We start from the raw sequence: 21,940 nt of genomic DNA on the forward strand, positions 1-21,940 counted from the left end.
GAAAATGCCAGCACGGTAATTGCAGTACATGTAAAGCAAGGCATGGTGCTGTCTCCTTCAGATCATCTCCTTCCCCTGTTCCCGAGCTTGTAAGGCCCAGTGGGAACAAGTGGTGCTCTGGCAGAGGGTGGGAGGCACCAGAGCCATCCCTGTGGGGGTGCCCAGGGCTCAGGGGTGCCACCACTGGACGTGGTGGGACACGGGGACCTCCTCCAAGGTGACCCCAGGGCTGGGAATAACGCCAGGTCTAATCTCCCCGCTAACAGCCAGAGCCAGTGCCTCCAGGAACACTCCCATCTGCAGATATCTTGTGGTTTCTAATACCATCAGAAATCCCTCTTGCTCTCATGTTTACCAGCATGCGATCGCAACCCCTTGATGTCTGCATAACAGCCTTCCATCTCCCGGTTCCCCATGAAGAACGACAGAGCTATCACAATCTGGAGAGAAGCAAACAGAAGCTAGAGCCCACTGGGATCCAGGGAAAAATCCGAGTCCTGCAGGATGTAAATCAAAAATTGAAAGGCTCTTCCCTCCCCCATGAAAATGTCCGATAAACAGATAAAGGAGGAAATTTATAATTTTGCAAAGCCACCTTGCCCACCTTTTCTCACGCAATAAACCAGGAAATGTTTGCTGCGTGAGCCGAGCAGAAGCTGTAACGCTGTAAAATGGGAGTGCTGGGGAGCCATCTGCTTATTGACTGGAGCCTGGAGCATGGGCTTTCTGCTGCGGCACGTTCCAGAGACGTGTGAGCGTGCGTGCGTGCCAGGGACATATCCTGAATCCAGGCCGACCGCGTGGCTCCCGCGTCCTTCGTTGGTGCCTGGCCGCGGCGGCACACGTGCGAGCAGGCAGGTGGGGCAAAATCCCGCTTAGCAAAAGCAGCGTGGTGCTCTGGCAGCCTCTCCCGGCCCACGTGCACCTGCAGCCTCCCCGTGTCCCCTCGGCTTTCTCCTGTCCTCCCGGTGCGTTTCTCCTCCTGCCGTCACCTTGCAAGCCTTTGAGCACAGCCGGCGCTCGCTGCGCTTTGATGGTGAACGGGAAGAGCGTGGTGGTTCTCCTCCCCTCGCCCCCGGCGAGTCGCAGCCCTGCTTTTCAAAGCAGGGAGGCATCAAAGCGAAGGAGCAGCCCCCTGTTTGGGAACCCTTCACCCAAAGGCAGCCCCGAGCCTCCCGTGGGCCATGAGCAGGGACCTGGCCCCGCGCGTACCCATGCCCGCCAGCGCCGCGGCCCCGGCACGCAGGAACCTGTTTGCAAGCCTGAGAGGCGGCGAGTTGGGTCTGTAGCGTTGCATACCTTTGTTTGGATGACAGGAGTGGTGAAATAACACCCATGGGACAGAAATGATACCAAAATTATGATATTGCCCTTTGGAGTTATTTCACAGTCGATGTAGCTTTCCTGTCCTCTCGGCGATATTTTACCCAGCCATTGCTCAAAGGATCACTGTCTTATATTAATCCATTTCTGTTGATGCACCGAATAAAATGCTCTATTCCCCCTAGCACTCCTGCTGTCCATTTTGTTTCCAAGCAGCGAGCTGCCACCGCTCATGGGCAGCAGTGTTTGCCTGCTGCTGTGAGTTATGATCTACCTTGCAGAACAGGAGCGGGGCGCGGACTCGCTCGCTCCTCCGCAAGCTGCTGCTGTATTATTGATAACCCAGAGCCGAGCGATTATTACGTGTATAAATTCATTTTAATTCCTTCTGATTGCTACTGTGATTACATTACGTGCCAGGTTGTACTTGCCCTGGCACTGATCAGCCGCTCCAAGCCACGGCAGGGTTTACATCCAGGCATGGGCTTAATGAGCCTGGTAAATGAGACAGGTCTGTTTTTTCCAGGCAGGGCTTTGGCCCAGACCCACCGAGGGATTCAGGTGCGTTCAGTCGCTTGATTTCAGCCGTGGTGGCTGCTTGCTTGTGCAGGTCAGCGTGTCGCGACTGTCTTAAAGCCACGGCCCTGCGTCTTCGCCCGGCGAGGGGCAGCCCCAGGCCCCGGCAGCACCAGAGGGACACCAGCTGCCCCGCTCCAGTCTTGTTTCCTTCTTAGCTCACAGTTTGCAGCCTTGTATTTAGGCCTTTCTAAAACAGAAAAAACTAATCCATTTTATAGGCAAAAGTTCTAAGCTGGCCAAGGCCCTGCACCAGCTGCCATGCCAGCAGCTCCCCATGCCTGTTGAGCACGTGCTAGCACGTGTGGGACAGGTCCTGCAACATCCCAGCGCGGTTTCTGCACTCAGCACCACCCCACAGCGTCCCCTCGGTCCTGTGTGGACACCCGCTAGCCATGCTCCGCCGTGAACGCGTCACCCGAAGGCCAGGGAGCGAAGGACTCGGGGCACGGGCTTTGCACACATTGCAGAACCAACCCCAGCCCGTGTCCTCACTTCTTTTTTCCAGCCTTTTCGACTTTCTGTGCAACGACAGTCGTAGGGCCAGAGTTACAAAGGTATTTAGGCACATGGAGATGCAGAGAGAAGCCAAGAAAGACTAGGCATCTGCATCCTTTTAATTTGCCCGGAAGATGCCCACCCGCATTTCCAATATCTGGCTGCTGGGGCCAGGTAAAGCTAATTGTGTGAGTAATTCTGTTGGTTTGCTTACTCCCGTACAAACATTGACAGGATCAGCCCCCCTGTTACTCAACAGAAAGCACTTCCCAGCACAAAATACAAACAAATTGCTCTTTGTATCATAACATTTTAAAATAAAAATATCAATAAGGAGCTAAGTCAAAACTGCATTTTAGATTCAACAGATTATTCAGTAGAAAAAGCGAAAACAACGAAGCTCCTCTGAGTATGATAATAGCAAACACAGACATATTGCTTTTTCAGATCTCAAAATCTCAATACCCAAGATCAGTAGAAAACTAAGTAGAAAATGCTTTTTATAGGATTCAAATTCCAATTAAATTAGAGCAGATTATTCAACAAGAAAGCCTACAAAATGAAGCCTCAGTTTATGTATTGGAAAGCAAAATGCAAATATGTTGCTTTCCGGCTCGCAGGTTTTCAACCCAAAAGACAAACTTACTTTAAGTAAAAATTATTTCATTCAAATTCTGGGGGAATCGACTCGGGGAACTGATCCTCGGCTGAATTATTCAGCTTTTTTATCAACAGACTTCTTTCTTCCCTCTTTATTCTTAATTTGTCTATTCATAAATTCCACTGCTTTGTCAGTCACAAGAAATACTTTCCAGTATCTTTGACAAAGCAAAAAATTAGCAGGGAAGGGAACTGGCGCAGAAACGCTTCGCTGCAAAATACTTCCTTGCGGCGTAAGGCGTTCCTCTCTTCCTGGAGCTTTAATGCCAGAAGAAATCGATGGGATCATCTCGGCTGACCTTCCCGCGAGGCTTCCACCCCGGGCTTGGCGACGATCCCCGCGTGTCCCTGCAGCCACTGCTTGGTCCCCACAGCCCCCGGAGGCTGCAGGGACCACGGGGAGGGGGCGATGGGGGCAGGCTGCCCAAGCCAGCGCCCCCACTGAACTGTGGGCAGCACTGGGGGATCATCACGCTTTTGGGACCTCTGCTTTGGGCTGCGAGGTCCCGCTGGGCAGAGCGGCGTGCATTTCAGCAGACAGCCCTGCCACTCCATTTCTTCTCCTCGTAAGCATGGTATCTCCTCTGCAGCTCCCAGCTTTGACTTCCAGCCACTGGATCTCATTACGTGAGCCTGTGTGGGTCGCGGGTGTTTCCAGGGGAAATACCGGTGATCATGAATCTTTCCTTTTGATCTGCAAACATCAAGCTCCGCTGATCTAAGGAAGACTCAAAGGTTACAGGGAGAGTTTGAGTCAGAGGGGTAGAACTAGATAAAAATCTTAGTTTGGTAATTTTATTAGGAATCGGGAAATATTTTAACAGGGGGATTAAATGTATCTTTAAACGGAGAACTTAAAAAGAAGGATGGGATTTGTTCAACTGACACACCAGAGGAACTGTAGGACCTCAGAAACAATTTGTAAAACCTCATTAAAGAGGAGACGGCTCTGCGAATCCACCCAGCTCTTGCAACCAGCTCTGCGCCTTCGTTCTTCCACCAGCCTGCGGCCGCTTGCTGCTGCGCTGCAGAGGGGAAACTGCCCCCGTTACCCCCGCAGGCACCGGGATCTGCCGAGCTGGGGGATTTAGGGGCTGAGATGGGCTCCCCCTGTCTATGCCACGAGCTGCTGGTGGTCCTGGCGTGCACGCATCCCCCCGTGGTGGCTGGAGGGGACGTGTCACCCTGCCGTCTCCAGCCTGGCCGCAAACACTCGGAGCGCTGCATTTTTTTGCCTCCTGGGATGCAGGAGGGACACAGGAGATTTTGGCAGCAGCATGGAGAGCAGTGGGGTTTCTGGTACCAGGGAAGCTATTGGAGATGGCTTACGTGTTTGAGAGGTGCTTGGAAATCTTGGTGCTGGGGCAGAAGTGTCCCTCAGCACTTCTTCTCCCTTGTTTCTTGTGTGGGGTGAAGGCTGCCCTGCCCTCGGTGCTCCGGTGGCGGGTGAGACCCCCTGAGCAAGGAGGGGTGGTGAGGTGCACTGGGAGGGAACTGGTGCAGAGCCTGGAGCAGTGTCAGGAGCAAAGGGCGGCTCATGGAAGACGCCTCGTTCCCCCAGGATGCCTGATCCTGAGCTGGGGGCTTCTCGGTCCTGCCTGGGGCACGGCGAGGGCTCGACCTGTGCCGTACGGAAGGGACAAAACAGCCCAGAAGCTGCCCGTGCTCCCAGAGCCGGGGAGGGAGAGGCAGAGAAGGATGAGGATAAAAGGCTGGGTACGGAGGGAGGTAAAGGACTGCTGCCTCCATCTCGTTTCCCATTAGGGCGGCTCACACAGCCCACGGCGTCCCCTCCGCGCGGAGGGTAATGGGCTTTCTGCAGAGCTCTCCGCTCCACCAGGAGGGAATGAGAAAGCAATGTCAAATATATGTTTGAAATGTCAACAGAAGGGCCCCGCAAGATTGACTGCAGTCTCGTGAAATATTTAATTCTTTCTCTCCTTATGAAGAGAGACGTTAGTCTGGATGAAAGATTTATGCAGGGGGAGCAGGGCAAGAGAGGAGGGGAGGGAGAGGGGGAAGAAGCGCGCGGGGAGGGAGGGGAGCGGCTCGCTGCCTCTACCCTTAACAGGGCGCCTGTTTGATCTACCTGCCTATTACTCATCGCTAGAAACGCTGGCTGCTGCTTCATTATCTCGGCCTCGTTTATTTCTATCAGCCTCTTTTCCCCTTCTGCCGCCTTTATCCTCACCCAGATGCCTATCGCAAAGCGCCGGCCCACCTGCGCGCCGCCGGGGCGGGTGCCTGGGTGTGGTGCTGTGGGGTTGGGGACACACAGCCGCATCCGAGGAGGGCAAGGAAAGCACAGCCGCTACCTGCTCAGCAGAGCCGTGCTGACATCAGTCCAGCTGCGTGGGCTTTGCTGAGCCGGGAGCCCCCAGACAGCCAGATGGGGTCCCGGAGCCCTCTCAGTGACTTCCAGCAGCGCCGTGTGTAACCAGCACAGGCTGAGGCAGGGGAGCCTCTTCCCTCCCCTCCCTCCGTTGTGATGTCGGTAGCAGCAGGAATCAATGCGAGGTCACGCCAGCGAGACCAGAGCCCGCTGAGGAAGCGTCTCCCCACCCCTGCAATTCAGGAGGTGTCAGAGAGGGGTTCCCACCAGCCACAGACACGTAAAATTCACAAAAGCCCCACCTTTTTGATTCCACTGAATAGGGTTCTTTAAATAATTTCAAAACATTTTGATACTTGCTTTTCATTTCTAGTTCTTTTTGCAAAACTATAAATTACCTTAGATTTATTAACCTAAAAAATTGATTTTCTTTCATCTTGAGTGTGTCAAAAATGGGACATTTTGACCCCTACGAGCTTTTTTTTCCCCAGAATTTTTGTGAAATGGGTAATTTGTCACAATTGATCCTTTTGGGGAAGGCTTTGAATTTCAACAAACCGGTATTTACTGACGAAAACACACTCAGTCGACGGATTCCCAAACCAGTCCTATTCATGCAGTGGCTGTGATTTCAGCCTTCCAGAGTGGAGGAAGGTTTTGGTGCACGATTGAAAGCGTCCACATCCTGGTGGGGATGTGTGCTGCAGGTGGGTGCCTCTCCGACAGTCTCTGCACCCTGCCACCCACCTAGCCCAGCTCCACAGCAGACGTGGTGCCAAAAACGATGCCCAAAAGGGCCCTCTGCAGCCCTTGGGGCTCTGCGCAGGGCTCCTGTTGCACCTCCTCGCTGAAACCACCCGCACTGGCATCGCCGGCGTCCAAACTCTTGCAATCGCTGCAGCGTTAAACCTTGCTAAATGCCTTTAATATTTAATTGGTCTTTAAAAACACATAAATAGGCAGGCTATTAAATGCAACTCCTCGGGCAGAATAAGGCAAGTCGTGTTTGTTACCCAGCGACCGGTGGCATCCTGCAAAATGCACTCAGTGTGGTTTGAAACCTAGGGCCGGGAAAGCGTTTCCTTTCCTTCTGTGCGATCGCGGGAGCAGGAAGCCGACAGCGCTCAGAAAAATCCTGTTTCCTTCCACCCCATGCCCGCAGCCCGGTGCTTGATGACCGAGCCCAGGCGCACGGTGATGGAGAGGCGGTCGGAGAAGCCCGGCCAGGCTCGCGCTCGCTCCCAAGCGCAGAAGCATCACATCTGCTGCTCAGCCCCTCTCGCACCGCGCAAGCAGCGCCTGGCTCCTTCCTCAGCATGCAATTTATAGGTGCTAAATGGTGGGGACGAGACCAGTGGCCCTGTTCTCTGCAGGTGATGACAGTGGTGGCAGTTCCTCCAGCGGCAGTGCAACAGCGCAGAGTTGCATCTGCGGAGGGTTTTGCTGCAAATTCCCACCTCCAGCTGTGCCAGGTTTCCAAAGGGCTTTAACTCCAGCCCCACACGTCCTGGCTGGAGTTGATCCCTTGGGAAGACAGTTCTCCTGCCCCAGTGAGACGCCGGTAGGAGACCCCAAGGCTTGGGGCTGGCCGTTGTTAAGAGCAAGTTACAGCCCCTAAAGCAGATGTGTGGGTAGATAACACTTGGGAAATGAGCAACAAAGCAAGAAAAAGCCCCCACTAAAACATCTTCAGAAGTTCACAGAAGGTTCAGCTGATGTGTCGAGGGAAAATTTAGCTTTATTAGCAAGACTAGGGTTCAGCCATTCCCTCCTAAGCACCCGAGCCAGCAGTCCTCGCAGCAGAGGTGGGAGCGATGCAAAGAGCCTCCTCCCCTGCCATCACCTGCACACTTGTCCGGCTCCTTCAGCACCGCCAGCACAAGTGGTGGGTGAACCTCCACACATCTAGAGGCTGATTTTTCAATCAGACGAGCACTTAAGCCTCCCAGAGTTCAGGTACTTGTCTCTCCACTGCTACTCCTGCCTCTTCAGTGCAAACAAGTGGGCTGGAGATCCCGAGAGAACAAGCTTTGCTCTGAAGTTGCCAGTGCCTGGGGCTCGCGGGTTGGGGGTGGCACGAAAATAGCCGCTCTTTGAGCTCGGCTCCCCGTTGTTCACCCCCAGCAGTGGCTGAGCCACCACCAGCTTTTTCTATCTACGGAGAAATGTTGCAGGCCTGCAGCAGAGCCGGGGAGCTGCCGCTAAATGCCCAGGAATAATGATCCCACTGGCGGAGCAGAGATGGGAGGCAGCGGAAGCAGCAGCAGCAGAAATAACAACAAGCAAGGAGCTCTCCGGCGCTGGAGGGCTTGGGGAAGGCGCGGGCTGAGTGCTGGGTGCCAGATCCGCTTGGGTTTTTCCTGCGCAAGGACTTGGAGGAGAGCAAGCAGCCGGAGAGGTTTGCACCTCACCATGGCACCCCGTTGCCTGCAGCGTGCCCCCGTGCGCAGCGCAGAGACCCCTGCATGGGCAGCGCCTTCTGCTCCTCCTCCTGCACATGGGGAGGATGGGGGGGGGTTGTGAGGCTGCGCCAGCCACATCGAGCTCTTGCAGCCGTGCCGAGCTGTGCCGTGCCGTGCCGTGCAGCTTCTCCCTGCTGCCTGCTGGGGACCGGGGTGGCTGCCACCCAGCACCAGCAGGCAGAGCAGCATTGCCCACCCGGAGCAGAAACGCTGTCCCAAGGGACCTGCTGCTCGTCTTGTCCTGCTCCTCCCATGGGGCCCCTCCGAACCTGCCCAGAGCAGCACAGCAGCCAACTTTTAGTCTTGTCAGCTTAGTCTCTGCCTGTTCCTTTCTCTCTCTTCCTCCACTTTTATTCTCCCTCTCCTGCAGAACCAAAACATTTTGGAGACTCTGCACTCCGTGCTAGCCTATTATTCACCAACCCTCCTATCTCCCTGCTTCAGGATGCTGCCTGGATCCGACCAATTACCAGCTCCCTTGATGTATAACACCATAAAACCCTTAACCTCATTATAGAAAATTTCTTTTGAATGGCCTTTAAAAACCATCTCATTACACAGGAAGAACTGTAATTACCTTTAACAAGACAGAGATATTGTGCGAGCGACTGCGTTCGGGCTGTCAAAACAGCAGCGGTGGGAGTTCATCTCCAGCCGGTTGCACCACAAGGGCAAACGCTTTGTAATTCCTTCCCCTGCCCCGTGCTGCGTCCCAGCCCTCCTCCTGCCCCTCTCTCCTCCTCTCTGCCCACCTTCGGCGAGCAAACACAAATCCTGAGCTTCAGGTCCCGTCTCAGTTCTTCTTCCCTGGGTCTCGTCTCTAACGTTTTTCATCTCTGCAGAGCTCTGAGGTAACTCATGGCCGATGGTGTCCAAGGGTTGCTGGGGCTTCCGGTGGGAACGGGGTGCTGGAGTGGTTCCCAGGGCTCAGCACAGCCCCAGCACCTCTGGCATGATAAAACCTTTCCTGAGCAAGGCCGCCTGGGTTTCATGGGGAGGGCTGGATAAGAAAGGAAAGGCTTCTTTGAGGCATTTCCCCCCTTCCTCTGCTAGGTCCAGGTTTGGCCTCTATTGACCGACCGGGACGGGCACAGGGCCACCTCTGCCACCAGGACCTGGCTCCTCGGTGCTGTGGCACAGCTCCTCCTGGAGGAGGACTGGAGGGGTTAACTTGTTTTCCTTACTGCACGCATGTGACTCAAAAGACGATATTTTTTCCAAACAAAATTTTTCCATCCCATCTGTCACTAATGTCAATGCACTCCTTTGCCCAGATCCAGATTTTTTTTTTTTAACATTAAAATGTAACATTATTTTAGAAAAATCAGAGTACGTGTTGCCAGAGCTGTGATATTTTCCATTTCTCAGAAAGTCGCTGCTGCAGCGTTTAACCCTTGGTGTTCATCACGAGGGGCTCCGCTCTCCTGGCCCCTGCTGGGCACCTCTGCCTCCTGCTGTCCCTTCTCTCTTGGGGGCTTTCAGGCTGCTTGTTTCTTGTGACCCTTTATTTTTTTTCTGCCTTTTGGGTGTTTTTATTTTATTTTCTTTCTTTCTTTATTTTATTTTATTGTGGCTGCCCTGCACTTCACAGCCAGCCAGAGGGCCCCAGCAAACGCTTCTGTGGCTTCGCCTCCAAAACATGCACCTGGTTTGTGCTGGTCTTGTGCTATGCCAAGGAGAAGAGGGTGGACACCAAGCAGGGCAGCTGGGCCCCTGCTAATTGGCCTTAATTGCCCTGAGCAGCCCTCCCTGGAGCCCCCGTGCCATCCAGCTGGTGCTCCAGGAGCCGCTGGTAAGCTCAAGCCCAGCCCCCTGAGCTTGGGTGGAGGTGGGTGCACCTCGGGCTGCTTCCCTTCCTGCCTGTGTGGAGCTTGTCCCTGGCTGTTGGTGGCCCCTGCTCTGGCTCTGATGGCTTCCTTGGCTCCTGTCTGAGGGAGCAGCCAGCCCTCGCTGCCTCCTGGTGCATTTCTGAAGTGTTATGGTGAGTTTTGCCGCCCCAGCAGAGCTGCGGAGAGGTGCCAGCTTCCCTGCTGCGCGAGGTTCCCTGCGTGCCTCCTTGGAGCTGGGCTTTTCATGCGTTGTGTGTGTAATTCCTGGGCTGGTGTGGGCAGCCCGGCCCAGCCTGCGTGCGTTGGTCCCTCCTTGTGCTGCTCAGGACACCCAGCCTTGCCAAGGGCATGGCTTCTGGTGTTCTTGGGGGGCTGGGCTCTGCGCCTGCGTTGTGGGGATTTGGCGCAGGTTTTCCCACCGAGCCTCCTGCAGGGTGCTTGCAGGTGCAGGTCCTGCCTCGTTGGCCTGTCTGGGGGCAGATGTGGCTGCGGGGCAGGTCCCTGCCCCCCCAGGGACCCTGCCCCAGGGCTCCCCCTGCTTCAGCTGTCCTCCTGGGAGTGCCTTGGCACAGCCCCCTCGTCTCTGACCTTTCCAGCGCCGTGCCGCCGTGTTGGCTGCCGGAGCCGTCTCCAGGTCCGTTTGCTTTCTAATGAGTCCGTGGGGATGGAGAGGAAACGGGCAGCCAGTAAAAAAGGAGAGTAGTGATAAGGTCAGAGCCGCTGGTGTGACACAGTAACTCACCGAATGTCGGGGGGCTGCATTTCCGTGTGCTGCCCCCCCGGCTGCGTAGGCAGGGATGGGGCCCCCGTGCCACGGGGCTGGCAGCTCAGCCCTGCCGGCTTGTGTGGCTCCCCCAGAGGTGGGTTAGGGACCCTCGGGGTGTTTTCATGAGGCGGTGGTGGACTCTGCAGGTGTCCCAACCCCTCCCCATCATGCACGTTGATTGTGCCCTAACTCACCGTGTTGTCGGCTGCGTTCCCTGATAGGATCCAGCTGGGGGTGCTTTTAGATGAGGCTTTTCCATGCCCCTCCAGCAGCTTAACTACAAAGGGCAACCGAGCCTCCCCTGCTCGCTGGCAAGGGCAGAACCTTCCTGCGAAGCTGTGCTGCCCCAGCAAAACTGTCCTTCCTGAGCCCGGGGGAAACATGCAGCCCAAAGCTTGCCGAGTGGCTGCACTTCCCCAGCAGTAGCGCGTATGGGGGCCCCCCTGAGCTGCCTCTGACCCCTTCTAGTTCTCCACCTCTGTCCCAGCACATCTGTCAGCTTGTCCTCTGCCAAGCCCCACTGGCCAGCGGGGACATCCCCTGTCCAGCCGAGGTACGTTTGATGGCCTTTGTGGTGGCGGAGCGGAGCCCGGTGACCTCGCCATACGGCCGGCTGTGCCAGCGTGCCCTGAGCCTGCGAGGGGCTCGGAGCGGGGTGCCGAGGGAGCAGCCAGGTGTGTGCAGCACGGGCAGGAAAAGGTCCAGGGCACAGGAGCGAAATTTTTAAGTTCTGGAAGTGAAAACAAAGGAGTCGGGGGGATCACGGGTCGGTGCCAGGTAGGCAGCAGCCAGGTCTCACCCTGGTCGCTGCATTCCTCGTCTGGATGCTGGTTTTTCTGCAGACTCTGTACCCAAAAACTGGGGCTTGCCCAAACTTCCGGCAGAGGAGGCTGAGTGTTTTATCTCCCTTGGGCGAGCTGCAGTCGCTGGATTATCCCTCGTGCCCGGCTCCCGCGTGCCCTAACGCCAGCTGCAGGCGCCGTGGATGGCTGCCCAGCCCGGTGCTTTTACAGCCCTTGGCTTTGCTATTTCAGGTTCTCGTGCGGTGTCCTGGGGACAGTCTTTTGTGTGGCGTGTAGTTCGGTGAATATGTAATGTGTTGTTCCAGGGCTTTATTGCTTCTGTGCTGCACTGATGTAATGGCATTCGGAGAGCTCTGGCACTCCTATTAGCAGCTGGAGGGGAGCAGAGGAAGGATGTTCTTCCTCTCCGAGCCCATCATCTTCCCCTCCTGATGCTCTCAGCCATGATATAGTGGTCTGAAGGAGACAACTTGTCTCTATTAGCACTCAGTGCACAACAGTCAGGTGGATCGTTAGAAGCAGCTATGGATTGGCCTTGTTTTTAAAAGGGATCTAAAATATTTGGCCAAAGCCCCGTTGGAGCGTTTTCAGCTATTGGGAAACCTTCTGCTAGACAACTTGGCTTCCCTGCTCCTAGAGCCCCTACCCGAACGTGCTCGGAGGTTTGTGGCAGTCTCGATGTGGAGGGGAAGGAACTTGTGAGGCTTCGGCAGTGTCCTTGGCACCCTGCCCTGACCGATGTCCCTGCCCTGGCTGGGGCAGAGGGGAGAAGGGCCGTGCGGCTGCAGGGGGAGCATCTCACCGGGGGCAGCGCAGGGTGGCACGGGTGCTGGGAGAGCCTGCAGCGGCTTGGGGGGTGGGCAGGCTCTTGCCTTAGTTACATGGGGCTGGAAATGTTCCCCTCCTTGGGATCTCCACGATTCGGGGCAGGACTTAACTCCTGTTCCTAGCTGGACTCGGGTCAGCTTCTGGGCTGTGACCCGGAGGGCAGAGCCTGCTCCCCGCCGAGCCCCGTGGCCCTGTCCCACACCGCTGCAGGGGCCTGACCCGAGGTGCCTGAGCTTACACCTGCAGGGGGGCTCCCAGCAGGCGAAGGCCCTGTTTCCCTGCAGTGGCCCTTCAGCACCTTGTGGGGTTGGGCCCCTCGCACTCAGTAACTGTAATAGCTAATTTTAGCATGGTGGCACTCATTCAATCTGCAGTTGCCAGAAAGTGTGAGTGATGTGGATTAATACTGCACAGAAAAAGAGTCAAGCTTCTGGTGCGAGATCAATGGATGATAACTTGGTGACATTTGAAAATACATCTTATTAGCAGTTCATATCTTGGCGCTTTCCATACATTCCCCTGACCCCTTTCCCTGCCGTCCCAGGGAGCTGCTGTGCACGTGGCTGCTGAAATCACGTCGGCTGCATGGGATAGCACTTTGTGGCTTTTATCCCATGGAAAAGATGGTGATGAAAAGAGATGAAAGAGCTGCTGGTCACCACGGTGCAGCGACAAGAAGCCATTAGTGCTCGCAGCTGTGATGGCTGGGCTTTTATTCCAGGCTGGCTCAGGGCATCCGAGTCCCCCCTTGCTGTTGAAGTTGCGGTGCCTCTGGGACCAGTCCTAACAGAAAGGTGAGGCTGGGAGAGCCCGGGGAGCCCAAGGCTGTAGTCCCGCCCTGCAGGAGGATGGAGGTTTGTTGGAAAGACTGCACAGGGAGTGCCTGTGCTGCTTGGGAGGTGAGCAGAGGCTTGGCGCTCTCGGTGCGTAAACCAGCACCGATGAGCGGTGAGGTGAGAGGTGCCCTGGGCAGGGCATGTCCGTGTCCTTGGCTGGCCGTGACCCTGCTCAGCGCCAGGATTGGGATCTTTGCACGGAGACCCTTGTTTGGCAGCTCAGGTGTCTTCCTCGAGGCCAGGGCTCAAGGCTGAGGCTGTCTCCTTCTTCTGGATTGGGGTCTCCTGCAATTCCTGTGCTTGTCTTCTCTCCCCACGTGCGGCACTCATGTGCGCACGCCGCTCTGCCTTCCCCTCCTCGGGAGGAAGCTCATCTGCAGCCCTCAGCTCCTCCTTCCCCGTGGAGGAATTGCCAGGGTCGGAGGCTGGGGCTGTGGGGATGGTCCCTCTCTGGGGAAGCCCGGACGAGGAAGGTGCTGTGCAGCTCTTCTGCATCACCAGAGTGTGCCGGAGAAGATGCGCTTTCCTCCGGTCCCCGGAGTCGTCAGGAGCTGCGCTGAGTTTTGCTCAAATGGAAGATGCTTATGTACACTTGTGTAAGCAATGAAGTGACTCAGGTTGCCCACTCGGTCTTCTCTCTCCACAGCTTGTTCCCCGAGTCCCTCCGGATGCGTCTGAAGCATCCTAAATAAGACCTGTGTGCGAGGTGGAGGCTGCGCCGAGCTGCTCGGGGAAAAAATAGGCCACTGCTTTTCTCACGCAGGCAGGCATTTAAAGAGCCTGTGCGGGAGGAGTGTGGGCATGTGGCGAAAGGCGAAGCGAGGAGCCATCCCCTCCCTCGGCAGCTCACCTGCCCCGCACGAAATGGGGACGCCGGGGAGCCTGGCTGCCTTCTGGTAGCGTTCGTGGTGGCACTGGCTTTGCACAGCTCTCCTGTCACACAGCAGAGACCACACGGGAGGAATGGTTTCCATTTTGCTTTGCCTGCCTGTAGAATTTACAGAACTGCTCGATTTTTACCTCTGCACCCAGAGAAATCGATGGCAAAACTGGCTCCCCGAAAAGGGGTTTGGTGCTGGACCTGGCAGGAATCCCTGTGCTCCCCCGCTGGTTTCTCCAAGCAGAGCATCCGTCTTTGTCTTCCAACCCGAGATGCTGTCTTTTCGCTAATTAAATGAGGAATATCATCTCTTTATATTTCTGTCAGCTGACTTCAAATTAAAAAGGGACCTATAGGAGCAAGAAAAAACCCTATCCTCCCTTTGTGGGTTGCCTTACTTGTTGTTGAAGTTTTTTCTGCCGATGGATAATTCCATCTGAAGGTCTCCCGCGATGCTGCGGTAACCCTTGGATGCTGTTCAAGTGCATCCTGGCCCCCGGCGAGTGCTCATTGCCTCCTAATTGCTCTAAATAAGTTGGGAATGATGAAATTAAAGTGCCATTGATATCAGGCAGCCCTGGCACACTGCAGTTACAGGCATGTGAGGGAAGTGGACAGATGGGGAGATGTTAGGATAATGGGTATTAAATGTGGATTTTACCCTGTTTGGGATCCCCAGCTAGGCACGGTTCAACTTTGCGGCTCAGCAAGTTTGGCAGCTTCCCTTCTGGCACCCCAGGTGAGCGTTTGGCACGGGTTGGTTACGTATGGGACATGAAGATAAATCCACTCCTGAATGACCTCTTGGTTCCCCGAGGTCCCTGCCTGTTGCGCTCTTTGGGGCCGGAGCGGTGTGAAATAACCCTGAAGCCATAACCCCCCCCCCCCAGCCTATAAATCCTTGGTCACTGGTCTTCAGGGCGATGTGACTGAACCGAGTAGGTGGGGCTGCTGGGCTGTGCTGGTTTGTTGGGCAGGACTGAAGTTACCCCTTCATCTCTTCCTAAACACTAACTGGTCTCCAACACCCCTGTGCCCGCACGTAAAGCTGCCCTCTGTTTGAAGTGTGGTGTAATGGGCTGAAAACTGAGGTCTGGGGCTGGGAGCTGCCCTGGGGAGCGTGTGGGGTCTGTCTGGCAGCATTCAGCAGCTGCTCGAGCGCTCTGTTCACCAGGACACGTCTGCTTTTAGTTTCTTTTGCTCGTGATTTCAGGGTCTGTAGTCAGGGAAGGATGCTGCCTTCTGGGCTGGCATTGTTACTGTGTCCCATAGGAGTGAAGGCACATGGGTGGGACCCAGACCTCGAGCTGAGACCATCCTGTGAGCCTGGGGTCTGTTCCCAGCTGGAACAGACTCATCATGTAACCCCTGGGGAGAAATAGTCTGAGCCTGGGCACATGGACCAGCAATTCAGCCTCATCCCTGCAGGGTGCTCCCCTCCCCGGTCCTGCGGCAAGAGCTGCCCAGGTGTGGTAGGGTGATGCTCGAGGGGGCCACGGTGCCCCAAATACCCCATTATCAGTGGCTGCAGGAGACGAGGGGCTTCCCTGCAGCTGCAGGCACTGCTGCCGTGGCCTTGGCTTACAGGCGGCCCTGCTTCTGCCACCATGCAGCTCGTGGGCCCGAAGATGGGCGGCGGGTATGGCGCAGCAGTTTTCTTTCCAGAAAAATGCCGATCACTTTAACCACTTGCCCAGGATCTGGGCTAGAGTCCAGCCACCTGGATTTGGATGATAACTCTCCCGATGCTGCTTGAGCTGGCCTTGTGAAGTGTCGGTGTTACCAGCACGCTTGAAGTGGCCCATGGATGTCCCAGCTGGGCTGCGGGATGGGTGGCTGGCCGCAAAGTAGCGGAAAGCTGCGTTGGTGCTGTCTGAGCCACCTCTGCCCCTGTAACAGCCCTCGGCCCTGATTTCGGCTTCCCCCTGGCTTGTAGGATGTGTGCCCTGTGACACGCTCACCCCGGGGCCCGCTGCCCAGACTTGGGTTGAGGCAGCAGGATCCTTTGCTCCAGGCTTGGGGCCGGACGTTCAGGGTGCAGGACCCCGAAACTCCACCCGCTGCACATTTAAAGGCCAAAGGAGAGGCGCTTCCTGACCCAGTGGTCTGACCTGCTGTGGGACAAAAGCCAAAAATCGTCCTCTGCTGACGGCTTTGCCAAGTGCAGGGACTCTTTTGGGGCTGAGCAGCTGGCTCCCGGAGGCAGGGAGCTGCGGGACCGCAGCTCTGCTGGCAGGATGACATCTCCGAAGCCACGAAGGAGCAGCAGTTGTTCTTGGCCGAGGCGCTGCAGCACTCGGGATGTAAATTAAAGCACGTTAACTTCCCCAAACAGGACCAGGCTGCAGGGGTGTGGGGACGATGCTGTTGGTGCTCTCCAGCGGGTGAGCAGAGGGGTCTTGCTGCCCTGTTCGGGTGCCCTCCCGTTGTTCCCTCTGCCCCCAAACGCCCGGTGGCAGCAGCGGAGCCCCCGGGTGTGCCTGCTGGAACCTACCCCTTGGTCCCTCAGGGACATTAGGTGCTCATGCTCTCTCCTCGCCTCTCTCTGCACCCCCCTCTGAGCAGGGCATGTCTCAGAAGCCCTGTCTGGGTGAGCAGAGCAGGCTGCTGCCCCGGGATGTCCTGTCCTGCCCCGCAGGGCGCTAGGAAGGCTCCTTTCCCCTCCTCGCGCCCTCCTGGCTTACACTGCGTGGAGCCTCCCACCCCGAGGTGAAGCCTCTCACTGTGTCCACCTTCAGCAGCTGCTTCCCTGCATTGTGGGCTGTAAACGTCCCCTTAATTTAGTGCCTGCAGTGCACTAAAGCAGCAGCCTTAGCACAGGCTCTGCATAATAACCCAGGAGGCTCTGGATCCGTGGCTCTGGCACGTGGCTGCGCTCCCTGAGGGCTGGAGCCTCGGCAGCCGATGCCTCCCTTAGCCCGGGTGCCTCTGCCCGTCCCCAGGTCCCATCCCGGACGTGCTGGGGACTCTGCTGAGCATCCCCACAACTCGCTTCTGAAGGAGAATCCCCTGTTAAATAGAGAGATCCAGCCTAATCCGAGCAGGCAGGCCGGTCCAGGCAGCGACGCGCGTGCCTCCCCAACGTTTTCTTTCTTCCGGCTACACTCGCTAGCGAAAGGTGGTTTTCTCCTTCACGGGAGAGAACAACAGCTCTGACCTTGAGGAGAGAAATGATGAGGGTTCGGAGTTTTCCTTCCCTTTTTGTTGCTATTTTTTCACGCAAAATATTCACGGTGAGAGGGATTTTTGCTTAAACAATTTATGCCCAGTGGATAGATTTATTTCACTCGGCTGCCAACCACAAGAAAGCCCCGCTATTCCCTGTGGCGTGGCGTTTTTTTCAATACTCATAAATACTCTGTGCTAGATCTGAGTTTGTTCTGTGCAGGCAGGAGGAGCGGTGCTCCTGCCCTGTTGCCTGTGCTGGATGTGCCCCCTCAGTGCCCCGAGCGGTGCTCGGCGCGTCCTCAGTCCCCTCGTCTTGCCCACGATGTCCCCGAGGAGCCTTCCCTGAAGCTCTGGGAGCTGCCTCCCCGCACCTGATCCAGCCCTGCTCCCTCCTTATTTGCGCCTCTCGGGGATAAAGGTTGTGTACAAACTGTGTATTTTCCATGTCCTTGGCACCAAGAGGTGCTCCGTAGGCAGTGCATCCAAATCCCACCTGGCTGCTGCCTCCCACGCCTCCGCTCCCTGCCCATCCTGCTCATACCCCGCTGTCCTGGCTGGGCAAAGAGCACGTTTCCAGGCTGGCCGGGTGTTGTGTTCCTTCGAGGGAGGAGGGGAATTGGGAAGGTTCAGTTTAGGATCCGAAGGATTTATTTCCAAGCAGGCATCGGAGATGCAAAGTGAGTTTTCAGGCTTGGTAGCAGAGTGGGGAGTCGGGGTAAAAAAAAAAAAAAAAAAAAAAAAAGGAGATTCTTGAATTGAAAAGTGGGCTCGGAGGGAGACGTGTTCTTTCAAACACATCAAAACTGGCCGTTTTTAATGCTGGTGATGGATTACTTAATATTCTTTCCCGAAGCCCCGTTCCAGGCGATGGGATGCCCCTGCAGGACGGGGGCTGCCCGGCTCGGGCACAGGGGCTCCTGAGCTGCCGCGGCATTGCCTGCTCCGCACCCACTGGCGCCTGCCTTAGTTTCCCTTTCCCTGCCTGCGCCCCCCAGAGCTCAGCCGTGAGGTTTGGGGAGCCCTGGCTGCCTCACCTCATCCCTCCCGGGGTGGTTAATGCGGGGGAGGGCCCTGGAGCAGGGGCTTTCTCTCTGGGCAGATAAATGTGTCTGTGTGTTACCGAAGCGGCAGCAATGGCTGAGCATCGCCGTATGGCTTGATGCTGTTGAGGTGCTTAGCCTAAGCTCCGTCTAATCCTCTTTCATCCAGCAATCGGGCTAGTGATCGCGCAAGAACAGGTTTTCTGACACCGGCCTCGGGATCTGGTGGCACATGCTCGTGCTGGAGGGGAGCGCTGCCCAGGGGGGCTGCGTGCTGCTGCCCCCAAACGGAGCCAGAGGCAGGAGGGGAAAGGGAACGAGTTGGAGCCTCTGCGCTGGGCTCTGCACGTGGCCTCTGGATCTCGGGCTTCGGTGTCAGCTCTTGTTTTTGTAACGTTTTACAGCATATGATTTCTTTGCTTGGCCTCTCGTGGAACATAAACCAGATTTTTATAGCCGTGACTTTAGGTTGGATTAAAGGTTTGGTGTCTTTTTTTCTTTTCTTTTTTTTTTTTTTTTAGACCATCCTCTGAATCTGATTTTTTCTGCTCCTCTCTGTTACACGCTGCTGGTGCACCCGGGAATCCGCAGCTCATGGGGAGCGTTAGGAGTCGCTGCAGCGCAGGGAGATGCAGGGCTTTGGGTCAGCACTGGGGGGTAACTTGAGGGAGGAAGAGAAAGAAAACTTAAAGCATGTTTTAAATAGTTTGGTTCTTTTCCTGTGCGTTACAACCCCAAAGTCCTCTGGGCATCTCCCCAGCTGCCACTCCTTCCCACGCCCTCGGTTACGTGGGGCCAGGAGCTGCGGGCTCCGGGGGGTGACTGCGGCGCTGGTTTCTGTCCCCCCAGCCCCTTCTCACGCTCTCCCTCCCCTCCTGTCTCGCAGGGCTGAGCGAGGCGCCCCGCTGCTCCGCGCCGGGTCCATGAGCCGGGCAGGACCTTGCCCTTCGCAGCCGGGGCCGCGGCACCCCCACGTCGCTGCGCTGCACGGGAAGCCCCCCCAGCACCCGACACGGAGCCGGAGCCACCGAGGTCTGCTGCCACGGTAGGTCCTGGGGTCGGCCTTCCCCGTGCCCCTTCCAGGAGAAGGGGGTGCTGCAGGGCTTCGCTGCCCCGCCTGCCCTGCACGCATCTCCCCATTGCAGCTTGCGCAGCGGGGGCTCGTATGAAGACCTGCAGAAAAAAAAAAAGAAAATAAGGCTTTGGAGACTTTATGCACCGAATAATTCAGGTTTCAGTCAACAGAAACCGCTCACGAATTCAGGTTGTATTTAGCAAGCGGTTTTGGCTGGGGAGAAAAAGTGAAACAGTGAAAAGTTTGATTTTGACATTTTCAAAATGAAACCTTTCAGCCATCTGCTTCGAGATGACATTTCATTTTGAAAATTTTCTAGCTTTTTTTTTCTCCCAGTGTGTGGGGGGGAAGCCACCTACAAACAAAATGAAAGCTTCATTTCAGACCAAACAGTGCTTCATTCAGCCCCGGCTTATTACTGGGGCTTTAAAATTTATCCAAGGAAATAATGTATTATCTCCACCGACCTGCGTTACCTTTCTCCGTTTTGGCCACCAAAACTCAAAGAAGGCAAAGAAAACCACAACCAAATGCTGGTTTCCCAGCCCAGACCCTTGGAATACGTGGCTGCTGGGGCTGGAAGCTGGGTTTTGCAGCAGCTCCTGGGGCGGTGGGCAGCACGGGCGCCCGAGCAGCAGGCAGGAGGGTGATGCTGTGCCCACAGAGCAGCGCGGGGAGGCGGCGGCTGCGAAACCCGCGAGGTTGTTTGCTTTGCGCGGGCGTCTGATCCGCGAGGCATGCGCTACGCAGCGGGTTTATTTTTTTTTCTTGAGTGAGAGCGAGCTTGGGAAGAGCCTGCGGTGGCAGAACATGTTGTACCACCGACTTAGGGGATGGCAGAAGAGGCTTTGCGGGAGCTAATTTTAGCTCTGGCGGAAAGCTCCCGCCTGCCAGGCGAGCGCGCCATGCCGAGCCCACCCAGCAGCCAGCATCCTCCTGCCCGTGGCACCCAGCCTCAGGGCCGTGGTGGCCCCACGGTGGCCACGGGGCACCTGAGCGGTGCTGGCCCTGCTGGGCACCACGTCAGGATTGAGCAGCAACAAGGAGGAGCTGATCCGGCTGCACTCCCCAAACCCCATCGCTGTTAGTGCCCGGGAAACCCTCCTACTGTAAAGAAAAAGCCGAGGCTGCCTCATTAGAGACGGAGGCTGCACTTCTCATGTCCTACCCCCTCTCCATCCCCAGCTTATCCCAAATGTGACCCTATTAATGTTGCAGAAGTGCTGCAAGGGAGATGGCTGTGCTAGCGGGGGCTGGCATGGGGCTGTGCTGTGGGGCTGGGCCTGCCCCACGCTGGCTCGTGCCCTTAGGAAGGAGGAGTGAGGAGCTGGATCCTAGCGGAGAGAGCAGGAGAGGCCCCAAACTGTGCCGTAACCCAAACCTGTGCCGCAGGGACGTGTTTGCCACCCGTTTCCTAGCAGGGGCATGCTGCTGGCACCTCCCTGGCTCCTGGCAGCCCGGGCGCACAGGATGCCTGCTCCGGCAGGAGGGCTGAAAATCCCAAAGGACCGGGCAGGTGTCCTGGTCTGTGGTGGGCAGCAGGTGCTCGCCACCCGTCCTTGTGTTTTCCACGTGCTCCTGTCAGCGCCAGCTCCCGGCTGAAGCTTGCTGCTTGCGTCCTGGAGGCAGAACTTGGAGCTGTGCGAGGTCGGAAGGCATCGAGGGCTGTTGTGGATCCGAGCCCAGTGATGGGAGCCAGCGGGGTCAGGGCTGTGCAATCTCACCAGCGGCTCGAACCCAGGGCATGGCAGTGGCGGCTGGGGGGGGAGTTGGGGACAGAGACCACCCTGTGGTTGTGGGGCAGCCCCACAGATGCGGGGCTGTCGTGTGCCGTCCCCCGGGGCTGTAGGGCTGGGTTTATCCCACAGGAATCCCTGCCCTGGGAGGGATGCAGGGGTCTTTCCCCGAGCCCCTGAAACCTGCTGAATCACTAACCTCTGGTCTTGCATTCCCTGTTCCCATCTTCCCTCCCCCCCTCCCCCCGCCCCGTCTTTATCAGTAGCTAATGAAACAGGCAGGGAGAAACCCAATTCGTACAGTAATTAAATTTACTTAGTGGGTATTCAGCTGGAGTAATGAGAAGTTTAATTCAATGATTAGTTTTTTCTTTCATTAATTAAAAATGGAACAACGGTGCAGTTACGGTGGGCTGCATTGATACTCCTGGTGGAAAGCTGCTGATGGAGGAGGAGGAAGGAAGACTTTTTTCATTGTTTTTCCCTATCTTTCCTTAAAAGTCTGCCCCGGATGCTCTCCCCACATACAAATACTTCTGGTGTCCCCTCTCTCAGCTGGCCCCTTTGCCCAGGTGTCCCCAAATCCCCCCGGGGGATGGAGAAGGCTTGCTCAGGGCTCTGGTAGAGAACGGCCGAGCAGCCCCCTCCCCACACTTCATGGGACCCCCCATGCTCCCCACGTACATCTTCTCCCTGGTTTGTCCCCAAAAGAAGCTTTTCAGCCCAAGGGGGGGCTTGAGATGCTGCCTGTGGGTGGGCGATTGAAAAGCAGGTCCCAGCCCACGGGAAGTTTGGGGTGGGAGAGTTGTTTTCCTTCCTAGCTAAACAGATTTGGAGCTATTTAAATACATTAAATTCATAAACATGTTTTTAGGGTTTTTTAAACAACTGATGTGTGATAGCAGGGGAAGAAAAAAAGAAAAATTAATCAAGATGTTTCCCAGTTCTCGGTGCTTTCTCCGGGCTCTGGGGCAATATTAGGACCTCTGCCCAGCCGTGCTTCAAAGGACAGGTTACCTTCCCCGAAGCAGAGCTGCTGGTTTGCTCCTGTTTGTTTTCTTAACGTCAAAGGCTTATTTTGGTAGCTTCTGGGATCACTAAGATCCTCTGTATGAGACTTCATAAGGA

The 21,940-nt window shown here is 56.2% G+C and overlaps 1 protein-coding gene across 3 annotated transcripts in view; it reads left to right on the forward strand.

The window, feature by feature from the left end:
- The window catches only part of LINGO1 (leucine rich repeat and Ig domain containing 1), a 136,094-nt gene that overhangs the window by 67,240 nt on the left and 46,914 nt on the right, over positions 1-21,940 (forward strand). The window contains exons 4-5 of one of the 3 annotated variants that reach the window (XR_014588784.1): positions 359-9,643; positions 13,560-18,881. The exons of 1 other annotated variant lie outside the window; for it this stretch is intronic. The gene's annotated coding sequence lies outside the window, so the exon portion shown is untranslated. One more of the 3 variants, XR_014588785.1, reaches the window with a different exon arrangement.

This window comes from Anser anser (genome assembly GCF_964211835.1).
Source record: "Anser anser genome assembly, chromosome: 10".
Taxonomy (NCBI): domain Eukaryota; kingdom Metazoa; phylum Chordata; class Aves; order Anseriformes; family Anatidae; genus Anser; species Anser anser.